This window comes from Schistocerca piceifrons, chromosome 3 (assembly GCF_021461385.2).
Source record: "Schistocerca piceifrons isolate TAMUIC-IGC-003096 chromosome 3, iqSchPice1.1, whole genome shotgun sequence".
NCBI lineage: Eukaryota > Metazoa > Arthropoda > Insecta > Orthoptera > Acrididae > Schistocerca > Schistocerca piceifrons.
The window spans coordinates 346,621,926-346,639,832 of NC_060140.1; the positions used below are offsets into that span (position 1 = coordinate 346,621,926).

Below are 17,907 nucleotides of genomic sequence, written 5' to 3' on the forward strand. Positions count from 1 at the left end.
AGATGGAGCGACACTAGCGCTCCAAGCGGCACGCAAGGTGAACATCAGACGCGTTGTAAGCATAATGTTTGTTTACATCCATTTCCTACGTAATTTCCGAATTATTCGAGTTATTTTCTTGCCTCCAAGAGTTTGTTTAGTATCGGAAGGCATATATGTTTCTATTAATGATTCTAAAATAAGCGCAAGTATGGACAAAAACCATGAATAGAGTGGCAAGCTACAACACATTCGTGAAGAAACACTTGTGACATTGGACAGAATTGCAGCTTACCACGTTGATATCAAAAGAATATAAACACACAGATTCACATGTAAGAGGCACAGACATATACCTCTACATGCAAAAGCGATCGACAGCTCGTTTATCGTTCTGTAGGCCTACTGTGTGTGTCATTGTTGCTTGTTGCCACAAATACGACCTTAATCTTTATATTATTCGAAGTGGGTAAAGCAACTGCCAAATAGTGGCAGAAATGTGCTTAAATCATTATAATAAGCTGATTACATTACATTTCATGGAGAACCAAATATTTGAATAATTTTCAAACAATCTCTCTGTAGGCACTTTCCTTGTCCCGTAATAGTTTCGCTCGATCTGCACATTCTGACGCTTCACACGCTTTTGTAAGACATGAACAGCTGCACTTAATCTAACCACTTTATCGTCAAAGCACGTCTGTGGTGATGATTCGCACGAATCTGGCACTGATACATGGAGAGCTGAACCGGCTGCCTCTGTGTCATACGACTGTTTTACAGCTTTAGATTGACTGTCGAATCTTTGTGGCAGTTTCTTCGTCATCGTCGGTTGAGGTGGCTTATTTAGGATGTCAAACAGTGTGGGTACTGCATTCCACACGAGTTTGTTATTGTCTGCGTTCATGAACTGGTTTTCTTCGAAATGTAGCGGACAAAACCTTATATTATTATACAGGTAAACTGGGTATTTCTTCATAAGGTCTTCTCGTCTGCTATTAACAAGCCATTTTCTGCTCCTAAAACGTTACATTCATCATTTATACACACATAGTTTGCAAGTGAATCCTGACGATACAGTTTCGTAACATGATGGTATATACCTCTCAGGATCCTTAGGAAACCTAAAAAGAGACAGCTGTGTTGCCTTCTTCCTGTTGTTGCTGCAATTTATTGCGCTAGAAACGCTCCCGATGGTAAAAACCATTATATAAATCAAAATAATCAATCACTATTCGCTTTCACGATCGCGCCGAACTCACAGTTCAACCTACCAGCCGCTTGGGGCGCTGCTAGCGCTGTAGGCAAAAAAATCGAGGCGAAGTGTCGCGACTGTTATGTTAGACTGTGGTTATATACCACACTGTCTTTAAATTGAAGTTATGAATAATATGTACCAGTGTAATTTATTTTCATTCATGCATTTTTTTTTGGTAACTGAAATTTGTCTGCGTTATCGTTGTCTACGTCTTGCTCTGTTTCTGAAATCTCACTTGTCCTTAATCCAATATACTATTAGAATATCAAAAGTATGAGAAAGGACTAATAGTTAAATGTTGGTGATTTCAGAAGTGAAAATGTGTATGCTTGTGTGTATGTAGAAAAGAGAACTGTGAACGTACCGCAAACTATCTGCAAGAGCTAAGTAATTAATTATTGTTTTTTTAATAAGAAGTTTGCCCTCTTCTCTATAATACTACAAATTTTTCATTAACTAATATTTTCATTAATTAAAATTTTCATTAATTGATACTTATATTAATTAATATTTTCACTAAATTATATGTTGAAATATGAAATTTTGATTTTTCTCATTTACAAATTCTTCATCCTAACGACGTAAATAGCTGTATCAACTCTATCAAAGGACACCCTTGGAAGATGTGACATTTCGATCATGTCTATTGTGCAGCAAAGATATTGGAATGGACCAATACCTTGGTTCAAAATACCGCGAGAGAAGTTTGCTATTGTTTTGATTGTATTGTGAATCGTAGTGTATTATGGAAGGAAGAACTGAGAGTGGTGAGTATAAATCTTGATGTGATACGTAATAGACATGTAAAATGTTTGGGAGGAGTCGGGATGGGGAACGTCGTTTTAACTTCGTAGTTTTGTTGTAGCGTAATAACTAAACATCCATGTTGGATAGGAAAACATTTAATGGTTTTTGTGCAGTTCTCGATTGTTTTTGGAGCGTTGAGTGAAACTTTGGGATTTTTCTGCGAGTGTAAGTGAGTGGCGCTGTGTCTTTATCCAGCCGAAATGGGACACACTGAGTAAATTGCGGACAGGTTAGGTTTACTCAGAGCATTTGTTGCTAGTGTTTGTAAACGACTGCTGCTGTAGATGCAATGTACCGTATTTATGTATGTAGCATCCTATTTTTTTTTTATAAAAGTGAAGTGCTTTACTGATTGTGGATTGCGTAATATAATTCTACGCCGATCTCCCGTTATAGTGCGTTCGCACTATATTTTCGTGGGAGATTGGTTGTAGTGGAATGTAAGATTTTGCGTGTTTGTGGCAAACTGTTTACCTCTTGTGCGAAGTATAGGACCGCAATCCTGATTATCCACAATATATCTGTGAGAAACTTACTGAATCTTATCTGTAATACCGCGGGATTCCTAAAAGGGCTATAATTTCTGGAATGTTTGTGCATCGCTTGTAAAATTATTGACTATAAATTGTGTACGTTTTTGAAGACCCTAGATTAAACTCGAATAATGCAAAATTAGATGTGGTTGCAGTTTGGCACAGGCAATAAAATGACTAATTTTTATGATTCAGTTTATTGTGTGTTTTTATTACGCGAAATGTCACTTTGGCTTATAATAGTAGATTTTTTATCTGGACCGTTAAAGATATTTGAATTTAACAAAACTGTTTGTAAGTGGCTTCAAGAATATAAAATGATTGAAAGCAAGAAGACTATGAAGCTAACCTAATGGAAGGCAAAGTATTACAAGATTCTTTAAAAGTTAATGTAAGCCAAGACATGTGTCAGAGAGACAGATGGAAAATTAGTTAATAATAAATTTGTTGAAATAAAGCTGGGTGCGTTAGATGAAATCTATTCTCTGTCTGACAAAAGGATAAATGCTTGTATATGATGACGTTTGAATAGAAGTAATTAAAATTAGAGGGAGAGTATTGCAATTTGTCTATATAATGTAAGGACAGACATTTCGCGTGACCTGGAAAACTTCTGCAATTATTCTGCCTCATAAGTGAGGGCACTGACAGTACATAGGAAAAAGGAAATTTCGCTGTGGGGAAACTATAAAATTATGAGACAGAATTGCTGATCCATACTTAATTTTGACAGATGAAATATTGTAATACTGGCAGTCACTGATGTCTGAATGTATGACACTTTCTTAATATGTGTATGTCTTACATACTTGAATTTGTGCACATGTAGATAAGTAGGTAATTGTGTAATAGCTATCAATTAAGTTAATATTACACCATAAGGATGTTAATTAGAGCCTATTTCTGGTTATCTATTGAAGGTTTCACTTGTTTCAACGTATTTCTTGGGGGGGAAAAAAGGATCATAAGGGACAGTTTTCGCATACTTTAGGTGTAGGTTTTCATACCCATTTAAATGTAGGCCTAAGTCTAAGTATTAAGTATATTTAGTAGTGCTGTATCTACTTGGAGAATTGAAGGTTTAGAGTTCTTTTATTTCTCATTTCAAAACATGTAAAGCCCGTATTGCGCATATGCAATCTCAAACTTAATTTTTCAGGTGTACAGATTTTGAGTTTTTACATTATTTTAAATGCATTACACTACTGTGTTAATAGTATATACATATATTAGTGTTCTACATAACTCCAGTGACTTCATGAGCTAGAAGTGTTTGAGCTGCCTTAGAAAATTTAATTCTGGGGTTTTATGCAGCTGTTGTGACGAGTGTTAATGTTTTGGGGGGGGGGGGGGGAGATGTAGTGGCATGGGAATTTGCGAAGTAGATGGATCTATTCCATGGTATTGCAAATTTTGTTCAAGGGATAGGAAAATAGCTGAACAGCAAGAGAAGCGTGGAGCCCTTAAGGATGAACTGAATAGTGCTAGGGAGGAACAGATGAGGTTAAAGGGGGAGAATGGTGAAAACCTGTGGGAAGTGTTGGCAAGGAACAGGAACCACAGAAAGAGAACAGTATCTGACAGTTTCAATTCGATTCTACACAGAGTACGCGAAAGAACTTGCCCCCCCTTCTAACAGCCGTGTACCGCAAGGCTCTAGAGGAACGGAAGGTTCCAAATGATTGGAAAAGAGCACAGGTAGTCCCAGTCTTCAAGAAGGGTCGTCGAGCAGATGCACAAAACTATAGACCTATATCTCTGATGTCGATCTGTTGTAGAATTTTAGAACATGTTTTTTGCTCGAGTATCATGTCGTTTTTGGAAACCCGAAATCTACTATGTAGGAATCAACATGGATTCCGGAAACAGCGATTGTGTGAGACCCAACTCGCTTTATTTGTTCATGAGATCCAGAAAATATTAGATACAGGCTCCCAGGTAGATGCTATTTTTCTTGACTTCTGGAAGGCGTTCGATACAGTTCCGCACTGTCGCCTGATAAACAAAGTAAGAGCCTACGGAATATCAGACCAGCTGTGTGGCTGGATTGAAGAGTCTTTAGCAAACAGAACACAGCATGTTGTTATCAATGGAGAGACGTCTACAGACGTTAAAGTAACCTCTGGCGTGCCACAGGGGAGTGTTATGGGACCATTGCTTTTCAATATATATATGACCTAGTAGATAGTGTTGGAAGTCCCATGTGGCTTTTCGCGGATGATGCTGTAGTATAGAGAGAAGTTGCAGCATTAGAAAATTGTAGCGAAATGCAGGAAGATCCGCAGCAGATAGGCACTTGGTGCAGGGAGTGGCAACTGACCCTTAACATAGACAAATGTAATGTATTGCGAGTACATAGAAACAAGGATCCTTTATTGTATGATTATATGATAGCGGAACAAACACTGGTAGCAGTTACTTCTGTAAAATATCTGGGAGTATGCGTGCAGAACGATTTGAAGTGGAATGATCATATAAAATTAATTGTTGGTAAGGCGGGTACCAGGTTGAGATTCATTTGGAGAGTCCTTAGAAAATGTAGTCCATCAACAAAGGAGGTGGCTTCCAAAACACTCGTTTGATCTATACTTGAGTATTGCTCATCAGTGTGGGATCCGTACCAGATCGGGTTGAAGGAGGAGATAGAGATGATCAAAAGAAGAGCGGCGCGTTTCGTCACAGGGTTATTTGGTAACCGTGATAGCGTTACGGAGATGTTTAACAAACTCAAGTGGCAGACTCTGCAAGAGAGGCGCTCTGCATCGCGGTGTAGCTTGGTGTCCAGGTTTTGAGAGGGTGCATTTCTGGATGAGGTATCGAATATATTGCTTCCCCCTACTTATACCTCCCAAGAAGATCACGAATGTAAAATTAGAGAGATAAGAGCGCGCATGGAGGCTTTCAGACAGTCGTTCTTCCCGCGAACCATACGCGACTGGAACAGGAAAGGGAGGTAATGACAGTGGCACATAAAGTGCCCTCCGCCACACACCGTTGGGTGGCTTGCGGAGTATAAATGTAGATGTAGAACCTAAGGACATCACGCACATCCATACCCGAGGCAGGATTCGAGCCTGCGACCGTAGCGGTCGCGCGGTTCCAGACTGAAGTGCTTAGAACCGCTCGGCCACACCGGCTGCCTGCTTAATAAAGGGATTAAAAAAATTTTGTAAACAGCAGCAGTGATGCAGAAACAGTCAAACATTACAAAAATTACCTCACTGTATTAACAAAAGTTATTAAAAAGTCCAGAAGTATGTGCTTTATGTCTGAGATTAGCACATCTGATAATAAAATTAAAACAATTAGGAATATTGTTATAAGGGAAACAGGGCAACCGAGAGCACAAGAAGAATGTATTTGTATCAGACTCGGTGAAAAGTTTGTTAACAGAAAGTCAGGAGCAGAAAATATTTTTAATAATCATATTTTAGCAGAGATTGAAAATACCGCTTCAGTTGTAAGGTTCTTTTTAGTTTAGGACACAACCGGTGTCCGGCTCTTTGCCCATCATCAGGTGTTATAACTTGTGCTGTGCCCCTGAACGCCATGGTGGTTGAGTACAGGATGCGGTGTATCAGCAGCGAGTACAGAGCATATGCTCTGTGGTTGCTGGTGATACACCTTGTCCTGTACTCGTTCACCATGACGCTCGGAGTCACAGCACAAAGTTATAACATCTGATGATGGGCATGTAAGAGCTGGAAAGCAGACATGTTATAAATGAAAAGAACTTTACAACAGAAATGGTATTTTCAACCTCTGCTATAATGCTCAGTTGTGGATTGTTTGTAATCATATTTTAAGTGTTGTAGAGAAAATAGAATCCAGCTATTCATTAGAAGATGCAAGGCTGTTTATGGAACAGGCAATACCTATGCAATTTGATAAAATTGAAATTCAAGTCACCTCTCCTACTGAAATTGGAAAAAATAACAAATTCACTCACAAGTATAACCTCTCATCGAATTGATGGGATTTTCAGCAGACTACTAAAAGCTTGTTCCCAACAGATAAGTAAGATTCCCTGTCATATATGTAGTTGCTCACTGAAACAGGGCATTTTTCCATATAGACTGAAATATGCTGAAGGAAGGAAGATTGGGTTTATCATCCTGTCGACATTGAGGGCATTAGAGATGAGCACAAGCTCGGATTGTGTCAAAGGTGCGGAAGGAAATCAGCTGTGCCCTTTCAAAGAAACCATCCCAATATTTGTCTGAAGGAACGATTTAGGGAAATCATGGAAAACCTAAATCTGGATGGCAAGACGCAGGTTTGCACCATCATCCTCCCAAATAAGAATCCAATGTTCTAACCACTTTGCCACTTCTCTTTGCATGCCATTGTTAAACCATCGCATAAAAAAGGTGATAGGTCTGATGCTAACTACTACCACCCAACCCACTTCTGACAGCTTTATCCAAAAATTTTGGAAAATTAATGTATTTGAGAGTAGCTTCTTGTATTTGTAAAAATGAAATACTAACAAAATGTCAGTTTGGTTTTCAGAAAGGCTTTTCAATAGAAAATGCTATATGTGCTTTCACTGGTCAAATATTACACACTCTGAATAACTAAACATCGCCCATTGGGATTTTTTTTGTGGTCTCTCAAAGGCTTTTGACTCTGTGAATCATGAAATTCTTCTAGGTAAGGTTAACTATTGTGATATAATTGGGACAGTGTACAAATAGTTTAATTAATGTTTAACTGGAAGATTACAGAAGGTTGAAATTAACAGCACAAATATCCTGCTAAAATCAGCAGACCGCTCTAACTGGGGAGGTAGCAAGAATGATGTCCTACAGGGTTCAGTCATGGATCCCTCATTCTTTTATCTATATATTAATGACTTGCCACTCCGCATTCGTGAAGATGCAAAGCTAATTCTTTTTGCTGATGATACAATTATAGTAATTACACCCAATAGAAAAGAATTAGCTGAGAAAATTGTGATTAATGCGTTTCAGAAAATTATTAAGGAGTTCGCTGCCAATGGACTCTCACTAAATTTTGAGAAAACGAGGTACATGCAGTTCTGTACAGTAAATGGCATAACACCGTTGAAAATATAGACTTTGAGCAGAAGTCTGTTGCTAAAGCAGGCTATTCAAAATTTCTGGATGTGTGCTTTTATGAGAAATTGAATTGGATGAAACACATTTGAAACATTTAGGTTCACATTATTAGAGTTGTTGCAAATTTTCTAACGGCTTTGGATGACAGTTTAAGTGTGAAGTAAATATACTAACTTCCACTTCTTTTATGAGATAACTTACTTGACATGCTCGGCCGGCTTTCCTTGCTGGTTAGCCTGCTGCTGCAAACTCTTTCACTTTCTTCTCTGAAGTATGCTGCTAGGTACAGGATTTTCTTAAGACTCTCTCTACTTATAAAATAAGTAGAAATACCAATTACATTTGCTTCAACTAACGACATATATTTGAACTTAAGATATTTTACAAATCCTACTCTTCATATAAATATATACTGTTTTTTAAGTCTCTCGTGTCTCCAGATGTCAAGAACAAACTAATTTACATATAAGAGAAAGGTGGCTTAAACATGCTGTTCATTCTCAACATGAGTCAGGATACAAGTCTTCCCTTCAACAAGGCTAAGACAAGAGGTGTTTTTTTTTTTTTTTTTTTTTTTTTTTTTTCAAGAGTACGTTCTCCACTTTTCTTGCTGTCATAACAGTGGTCACTGACACAATTAGTGCAGAATAACATAGAAGCTCCATGGTTCTTCCGTACAATTTCACTAAAACTTCCATGGATCGCCTGACAAGTACTTGTCATCGCCGTTTGACTGCCGCATCTACATTCTTCTCGTGACTGAATTTCAAACCTGCACACACAAACGTGACGTGCAGTAGGTAGGGTTCTGTCACCCCACATTCACATCAAAAATATCATGTGTTCGAGACGATAGAAGGCAGATTGGTTCTAGAAATTACACCGAAATTCTCGAATCACTACAATGTTGGTTATAAGCATATCAGTAAATTTGCCTGCTATGCCTCTTTTCACTCACTGCTTTCATATGGCATCATATTTTGGGGCAATTCATCACTAAGAGAAAAAGTATTCATTGCATGAAAGTCTATAATCAGAGTAATAGCTGGAGCCCACCCAAGATCACCTTGCAGACATTTATTTTAAGAAACTCTGGATATTCACAGTTCCTCCACAATACATGTTTTCCCTTATGAAATTTGTTATTAATAACCCATCCCAATTAAAAAATAATAGCAAAGAGTGTAGCCACAACACTAGAAGAAAGAATGATCTTCACTATTCTGGGTTGAATATGACTTAAGAACAAAAAAGATGAATTAGGCTGTCACAAAAGACTTTGTTCCTTTGCCAAAATCCATTAAAAGTCTGACAGATAGCCAACCAGCATATAAAAACAAATTAAACGAATTTATGAATTAATTGCAGAAGAGAAAGAAAGAGGGAGGAGGAGAAACCTAGATTAGGGCTACTGGGGTACTTAACCTGTTTCATCTGCAGTGTTGTCAGTGCTCATTGCCTACTTATATATGTCTCAGTACTGTAAAGAGCTATGTGCAGGTGTCTATTGTAGCTGCACATCACGAAACGATGCACTTTGATAACTGTGCTATGCACAATTATGCGTGGCACACGATTTTTGTATGATGAGATTAGTGCAATATATCTGCATCTGTTATACATTAATGTGTGCTAAATAAAGTGGGATTTTTAAAATAAAGCATGATGAAATTATGTCTTTCTCATATTTATTGAGGCTGTCTTGCCCACCCAGAACAAAATACCAAGTGGGGCAGTGTACTGGTTAGTGTACTGGACTCGCATTTGGGAGGATGATGGTTGAAATCAATGTCCGGCCATCCTGATTTAGTTTTTCTGTGGTTTCCTTAAATCACTTAGGGCAAATTCCGAAATGGTTCCTTCAAAAGGGCAGGGCTGCTTTCCTTCTGCATCCTTCGTTAATCTGAGCTTATGATCCAATTTTTGTATGACAAGATGAGGACCATGTACCTGTATCTATGTCTGTTGTAGGTGTTCTTGAATATGTGCCAGGACGGAAACTGGTTATGCTAAATAAAGTATGTTGTCGATGAAACGTTAAACACTTATCTCCTCCTCCTCTCCCAGAAGAAACTGACAATGGCTTAAAAAAAACTTCATACCAGCACTGAAGGTGCCAATGGTGTTTGCTCACGTGGCAGTGAATGCACATTGTAGCAACTTTGGCAGCTTAAGGCTGCATCTGAGTTACGTAGAGAAGTAACTGTCCAGAATGAGTGTCCATTCATTCGGATGTTTCAATGGTTTTTGTGTATTATGCATGTCACAGAATGTTCCAATACTCCTGTGATCCATTTTAGCAGTATGCGAAATGTTTCTGTGTGGCTGCCCGACAATCACTCTTCCTCACACTGACTGCTAAATAATAACTGGGGACCAACTGGGACAAGTGATGTTCACATGGGGAGAGAGACTTAGAGGAACTGGGCATGAACAGGTAGCATTTTTACCACATATTGTGAGAATATATTACTATCCTTGATCTGTAACACATAGTGTGTTATAGTTCTGTGTCAACATTAACATAGTGCCCACTGCTTCACTCTCATAGATTCTATGGTCTGCACAGATTTTTGTTTGTTTTTCTTTAATTGACTTTACATGTTGTTCACAAATTGCAAATTTTTCACACTGGTTAAGGCAATAGGAGTATGGTCTTTCACGAATGTACATCTGATCATAAAGTGATTCTATTCTGTGTTAATCCTGCCTGGTGAGTTAATGTGATATTTCCATAGGAATTTTCATCCTGTAACATATATTTGTTAGAACTCAGATAGCACTTTTCATAGATTTACCTTTAAAGGTGTTTTAATATAATGAAATATTTTCATCCCGTTTCACCCACTTAGGGGTTGGATTTTCAAGAAACACTAAAACACACATTTTTTTTCATTTCTAACTGATATACCAAGAACGGATTTTCAGAGATATAATTTCAAAAATGCTTTTGTCATGAAACATTTCCACAAAGCATTCATTGCCTGTTTCTCCCTGTAGGGAATAACTTTCAAAAAATGCTGTAACATGTATTTCTTTGTATTTCTAGTGAGAAACCAAATACCAATTTTCATAGTTCTAGCTTCCAAATTGCCTTAATAGTGACATATTTTCAAAAAACCTCTCATTCCCTACTAAATGATGCCCATTTTATAAGACTAATGCAGTCTCTAAATTTCAAGCATCTGTCCTTAGTGTTTCGGGCTGGGTGATGATTAGTCTTTGAATCATTGAGGCCTTATTTCACCCTTTTAGGTGTTGGATTTCCAAAAACATTGCAACACTTAATTCTTTTATTTCCAACCATGAAGAGAGTACAAATTTCCATAGATTTAGCTTAAAAACCACTTTCAGAATGAAATATTTTCATAAAATATTTCACCCCCTATTCCACTACCTTTGAAGGTTGAAATCCCAAAACACAGAAACACACAGCCTATTTCTTTTATTTGTGACTAAGAGGTCAAATACCAATTTTCATAGATTTAGCTTTAAAAATGCTTTAGTATTTCTGAAATAATGATATATTTTCAAAATTAACGTTCACCCACTATTTCCACTCCATAGGGATTAAATTTCCAAAAACACTGAAAAATATATTTCTTTATTCTTCTAGAGAAACCAGATGCCAGTTTCTGTAGGTCTAGCTTTAAAATTGGTTTAATAGTGACAAATTTTCAGACAACCTTTCATCCCTAATTTCACCACCTTATGGGTAGACTTCAAAAAAATCACTTCTTAAATGATGCATACAATATATCAACAACACACTTTTCAAATTTCAAGTATATATCTACAGCAGTTTGGGTTGGGTGATGATCAATCAGGACATTTTCTTTTACATATAGAGATTGCATAGTATTAGCTAAAGCAGTATTAGAAATTATGTGTGTTTACCTGTGACTGTTTCATTATTACAACAGTTTGTCTACAAAATAAATTTTGCTCCATAAATAATGTCGTCAGTTGTACATGAAACTGCAAGGCATTAGGCTTACCGTATTTTAGTGGATGATGTGAGCAGCCTACTTTAGTTTGAGTAATGTTACATTATTGATGCCCCAGGTAACAATACTGAAAACTAAACATGAATACAAAATTCATGTACAAATTTTTGTAACAATTAAACTATCATAGATAAATAAATGTAATTTCTAAAACTGCTTTACCGAATGCACTGAACTGATTACATAAAACCACTACATTGTAGATGTTGTGGATCAAGAGTAGTGTATTCTCAAAGTATGGGGTGAAAATGTTACCTGTTCATGTGCAGAGCACTTAAAGACAGTCGTGTAAAAACATGAAATGCATCCGCAATTAGTGAATAAGGACAACTATCAGCTGTACAAGGTCTGTTCAAGAAATTTTGGAACTTTGTCCACAAGTTTTTTCTACATTTACCTTTTACTTATTGTGCAAGATCTCCACAATTGATACACTGCTCCCAATACAATTTCCACTTCCGGAACACCTTTTGCTGGATTGTTTGAAGCAGTCTCTGTGAATTTTCTTTTATCTAGTGTTTGATTTTTGCTTCTATCTCATCTATTATTGCAAATCTTCATTCTTTAACGTCTCACCCAATGTAACCTTAGACCCATGTTTCGTCGCCAGTTATTATTCTCTTAAGGATCACCTCATTCTGAATTCTGTGATCTGGAAGCTCTTCACAGATTGCAAGGTGAAGGTCTTTCTGGTCTTGACTCGTCAGCCATGGGACCAGCTTGGTGGCAACATGATACATTCCAAGATGCTGTGTCAGGATTTCACGACATGACCCAACTGAAAAGTGACATTCTTTTGCAATCCCTCGGACAGTCAGTCTTTAATTGGCACGCACAATTTCATTGACGCTCCTGACATGAGCATTGTTGCTAGGTGTTGAAGGGCATCCTGAATGATTGTCATCTTTAACTTCTGTCCGGCTATTTTTAAACCATATGATCCATTCGTGACATCGATTGCAGCTTAAGCACTCATCACCTTAGGCTTACTGTGTCATTTAGTGTGTGTCTGTAAAGGTTTTCCTGAGTTTCATACAAAATTTATTGCAGACACGTTGCTCCTCTAACACTGCCATCTTGAAATTCGAATCTGTGACACGCAACATTCTACTCAATACAGAACTGAACAATAACTAACAGATATACGACAATGAAACTTCCAGCAGTTACACATTAAGCAGAGGGATGTGCAAAGATGCCAACCTCATTTTGCTCCTACACATCATTGGTGCGAAATTACAAGTGTTTGGAATTTTTTGAACAGAAGTTGTATAACGGAATGAAGACAATGAAAATTTGTGCCAGACCAGGACTCGAGCTCATAATTTGTGCTTGTTGCAAGTGGTCGCCTTACCATTTTGCAATCCAAGCACAACTCAAGGCCAGACCCAAACTTCCATATGTCGGCAACCATGTGTGTCCAACCTGTACTCGTACGTCCATTATGTATATTCCCATATTGGGGTGGCATTTTTACGTGAAAGTTGCTTGTGCAGTGTTGACGGATAAATACAATACTGCAGTGGTGTTCCACATTAGAAGCAATGTTCCTTTGGACATGCATGCATATCTGAAGGAATGTTACATCATAATCCAGAATAACACAAGCATTGCATTGTCATAGTCATGTAAATGGTCAGCATGTTGCTATGTTTTACACTGAAAAATATATTATAATTGGAAAGCTGACTCATTCTGCATTATAGTGAGATGTCACAGTTATAGGTCTGTGGAACATGCAAATTTCTATCCCTTAATTTAAAACGAAAAAAACATTTCCTCTAGGTTTATTAAAGTAAGAATGACCCGCTTCAGTGAGTATTAAGGTTAATAGCTGTCTACAATTTGTGTAAATATTTTTCACACAGTTTGGGAATAATGCCATTTAAGTAAATAGTTTCATTTTTTTGCTGTAACCTGTTGAAATTGACCATTGTCAGAGGTGGATTGGTGCATCACACAATATGATTGAGACAATTTTAATGTCATAGATTTTCTTTCTGACTAGCTTGTATTACAGTGAATCATTATTCTTTGAGTAGTGACATAATGCTAAGGGAATAGTTTAAACAAACCTTGAAACTGCGTATGTTTTATAGATAACTACAGAATTCCTTGTCATAATGTTATTTTTGCAGTAGCTCATATAAAGATTAGCCATAATGAGGTAAGAAACAGATTATCAAATAAATGTTTTTGTGATTAGATCGCAAATTCTTCCACATGAGAGCGCTTCAAAAAGTAAGTTACACATAATTATGGCAGGCTAAGTAACTTTAATTGAATGCTGTCCTGCACCTCAAAGTGACAGGTGCATGACACTATTTTTCAACATAGTCACCTTCAGGTTCAGTTCCACGATGGTGAAAGTCCACACCTTGCGCATGGAGCTATTTGCCATTTGAGAACTGTTTTGTGACTCCCCGATGGGCATCACCCACATCTGTGTGACCATGTTGAAATTATTGGCAACATTTCACTGCAGCTGGGTGCGAGATTGCATTTGCTCCATATATCCCCAGAATTTCACACTGTGCAATACATATGTTTTACCCACAAGAATTGTAGAGTACCACCTATTTCAGCTTTTGAGTATGTTTTTGGTTGCTGTGCCATTCCAATCCTGCATTGTGTGATACTCCTGTTATCAGTAGTGTAGTGGAACTATGTCTGCAGAAAACGCGCAATATGTAGGCCCACTCTTTCCTGATAATGCACCAATGTTATTGTGTAATGGTTTTATTGTGGGATGATATACGTAACTTACATTCTAAAGCCCCCAAAATAATTTATAGTGTCAAACTTAAGGTCCAGTTTATTCAAACTGTAAGTCACCTCTATTCCATGAACACAAGGTTTTCTGTTCTGTGTTCTTCATGCTTGTGCCACTCATTGATCATCTGCTATTGAATGGTTGCCATCCTTATTCTTGTTCACAGTTATTAATTTATTGTGTTCTGTAGGACTTATTGGGGAAGGAACCTTCAGGAGTATGGATTGAGTCCAGGTTAACAAAAGACGATCAGTGCATAGACATTAAATCTGTACTCTGCCTTAATATTCTTCTTCGGCTGTGTAGCTCTTCATGGCCCTTGGCCTCCTCAACATCTGCCTCCATTCATCTTCATTCTCTGATTTTCTCCTCCATCCTCAGATCTCCGTCTTGGTTAGGTCAGTCAACACATTGTCCAGCCATCTATGTCTCGGCTGGCACTTCCTTTTGGTGGAATGCAGTTTGTCTTTTATTGTTTGTTCGGGCATCCTCTCATCTGTCATTCTCTCCAAATGCCATAACCAGTATGTTCTTCGAAATTTAATAAATTACAGTATATCTTTTCCCTATATAAGCTCTTGTGTTTCATGGTTATACCTTACTCATTGTTCATGTTGGCTTCTGTCATCAGCCCCTTTCCTGAATCACGTGTAATAACTGGTCGTACAAGAGAATAGTGTACTGTTGTTGTTCTTGTAATTAGAGAATTCCTGAATACATGTAAAATGGCATAATAGGCTCTGTTTCCTATTTGAATGATTTCTGTAATACATTGTCTCATATTATTATTGCTTCTTTAAGAGGACACCAAGCTAATGGAAGCAGCTTAGAGCTTTAAACCATTAGTTAGATGCCTTTGGATTATTTGGTGTTATTCAAACATGGCGTTGAACATTGCCATGTATTTTGTCTTGTTTTCATTTACAGCAAGTCCAATTTTTGCTCATTCGGCTTCCATTATTTCATACTTTTCTTTAAAGAGTGTTTACATCTCTTGCCACAGTTGAATTATCATATACATATACCTTGCTTAATTTAATCATTATTGTTCTTCTCTTGTCTATTTTTTTGTACCAGACTGTGCATTGCTAACTTAAACAGGACTGCAGAGAGACCATCACCCTGTTTCATTCCATCAGTAAAGTTAAAACTCTTAGTCAATTTCTTGTTCACCTGTACACCCTTCATTGGTAACACAACAAGCCTTTTTTGCTTGTCACAAATGCCCAATTCTTCTAGTGCTTTATACAATGCTGGCCTGTTGACACTATCAAAAGTTTGTTTAAAAGCAACAGGAAGTGGAGATACATCTGATCACAAGCACTTTTGTTTGGCCAGAAACCACATTGGTATTGTCAGAGGATATTTTCAGTGCCCTTTTTTATTGTTTCATTGAGCACCCTTGAGAATACTGTGTTGGCTTTAGTCAATGAAGTTGTGGCTATATAATTTTGACAAGCTGATTTTTCTGCTTCCTTATATATAGGTTGTATTATTTCAGTTTTAGTCTCAGGGATGCTTTAATTTTCCCATATGTTATTCATTAGTGCATTTCATGTGTTATATGTAGTCTGCCAATTTTATAAGTTCTGACACTTCCCCAGATCTTCTCTTCTCTTCACTTCACTTCACTTCACTTCACTGACCCAGATGTTGCGGTGTTGGCCGTTTTTGCTTTTTCCCTTTCCTCTTTTCTTGCCACTGTATCTCCTAGTGTTCTAGTGGATCTCTTAATAGCTGGTCTGAGTTGGTATTTAGTATATCTTCAAAATATTCTGCTCATATCTGTTCTATTTTTTGTTTGTTTCTGTTATCTTATAGCATTTCTATTTTTAGATGTGGTTGGAAAATTTTTCATGTCTTCGTTATTGTGTGGTACAATTTTCATGTTTCATTCTGTTCCTTTAATTCTTCTATCTCTTGAAATTTTGCTTTCAACCACTCATTTCTCTTTTTCTTATGTATGCTATGAGCATTAGATCTTAGCTCTTTATACATCTCCATACTTCTTCTTCTTCTTCTTCTTCTTCTCCTCCTCCTCCTCCTCCCCCCCCCCTTTCTCTCTCTCTCTCTCTGTGTAGTATTATTGGCCTTGCCTCATTTTTACATTCTGTGAGTGCACATTTGCCATCAAATCATTCATTTCTTTCCTTTTTGTCTTATCCCATTTGTTTCTTCCACTGCTTCCTGGATGCTGCTCCACCTATCTTGATTCCCTATTGTTTCCTTGCCTGCTGTCAAAACATATTTAGTTTTTGTTTGAACGGGATAAATTGCTACTCACTGTAAAAATGACACATTGAGTTGCAGACAGGCACAACTAAAATACTGTTTAACACTTTGATATGTTTTAACAGTTTCGGGATCACTGTTTTTTCTACATTCCAATTTGCTTTCTCTCTCTCTGTTCTCCCCCCCCCCCCCACCCCCCCCCACCCCCAAATTACAGCTCAGGCATATCATGCTTTTACTAACATGTGGTCAATTTGGTTAACTGCACCACTAAATTTGGTCTCCACGTTTAGAGATTTATTCTTTTGGTAGGAAAACAGGTACCCTTGATGAGAAAGTTATTTCTAACAGCAAACTGACATGGCATAGCTCATTTCTCATTACTTTCTTCATGTAAAGTATATCTTCCTGATAATCTTCCATATTCATTTCACTCAACTCATGAATTAAAGTCTCCCCGAACGAGCAATAGGCCATAGTTTAGTACAATTTTACATGTGCTTTGAAGATCTTCGTGAAACTGTTCTTTTATTCATTCTCCTACCTCCACTGTCGATGTGTATCTTGTTATTATTGTAGTATTCTGGATTTTTGTGTTTATTCTCAGTCTGCTGAGTCTTTTGCTTATAGGTTCAAATTCCAAAATACTTTTAATATCTTTTGTTATTATGAATCCTGTTCCAGTTAGACCTGTTCTACTGTATGGTCCACTGTATAGCAGAGAATAGAGGCATTATCTGTCTGTCCTTGTACTTGTTCTCACTTGTTGTAGTGCCACAATATATTTAAACTTCATGACCTCTTCAACTACACTGGTGTGCAAAACTTAAGAACAGATTAACTTGCACATGATGTGTCACTATCAAGTAACAAAGCTTGATGAAACTTGTAAACTGTACAGCATAGTACAGAGGTTAACTGAAGGAAATGCAGAACGAGAGTAGTAGAAATGACACTTCTGTTCAAAGTCTGTTGTTACACTGAAGTCATCACAATGATCACCATGGGCAGCACTGCATGCTAAGCAGTGTGCTCCCATGCTGGCCAAAGGTTGGTGAGGTTCTTGTGGTAAGGCATTCCATGCCTCCAACAGTATTCTTGACGACTGCTTAATGGATGTAGGTGCATGTGGGCGTGCTGCAATGTTATGTCCGCCCACGCATCCCACACTGGCTCGATGGAATTTAAATCGAGAGAGCAGGTAGGCTGGTTCATTTGCCAACTAACCATGCAATAT

The 17,907-nt window shown here is 37.6% G+C and overlaps 1 protein-coding gene across 3 annotated transcripts in view; it reads left to right on the forward strand.

Annotated features, from left to right (window-relative positions):
- Nucleotides 1–1,900: 1,900 nt before the first annotated feature.
- The window catches only part of LOC124787631, a 77,326-nt gene continuing 61,319 nt past the window's right edge, over nucleotides 1,901–17,907 (forward strand). For 2 of the 3 annotated variants that reach the window (XM_047254391.1, XM_047254393.1), the window contains exon 1: nucleotides 1,901–2,004. The gene's annotated coding sequence lies outside the window, so the exon portion shown is untranslated. The remainder of the gene's footprint in view (nucleotides 2,005–17,907) is intronic. The other variant, XM_047254394.1, reaches the window with a different exon arrangement.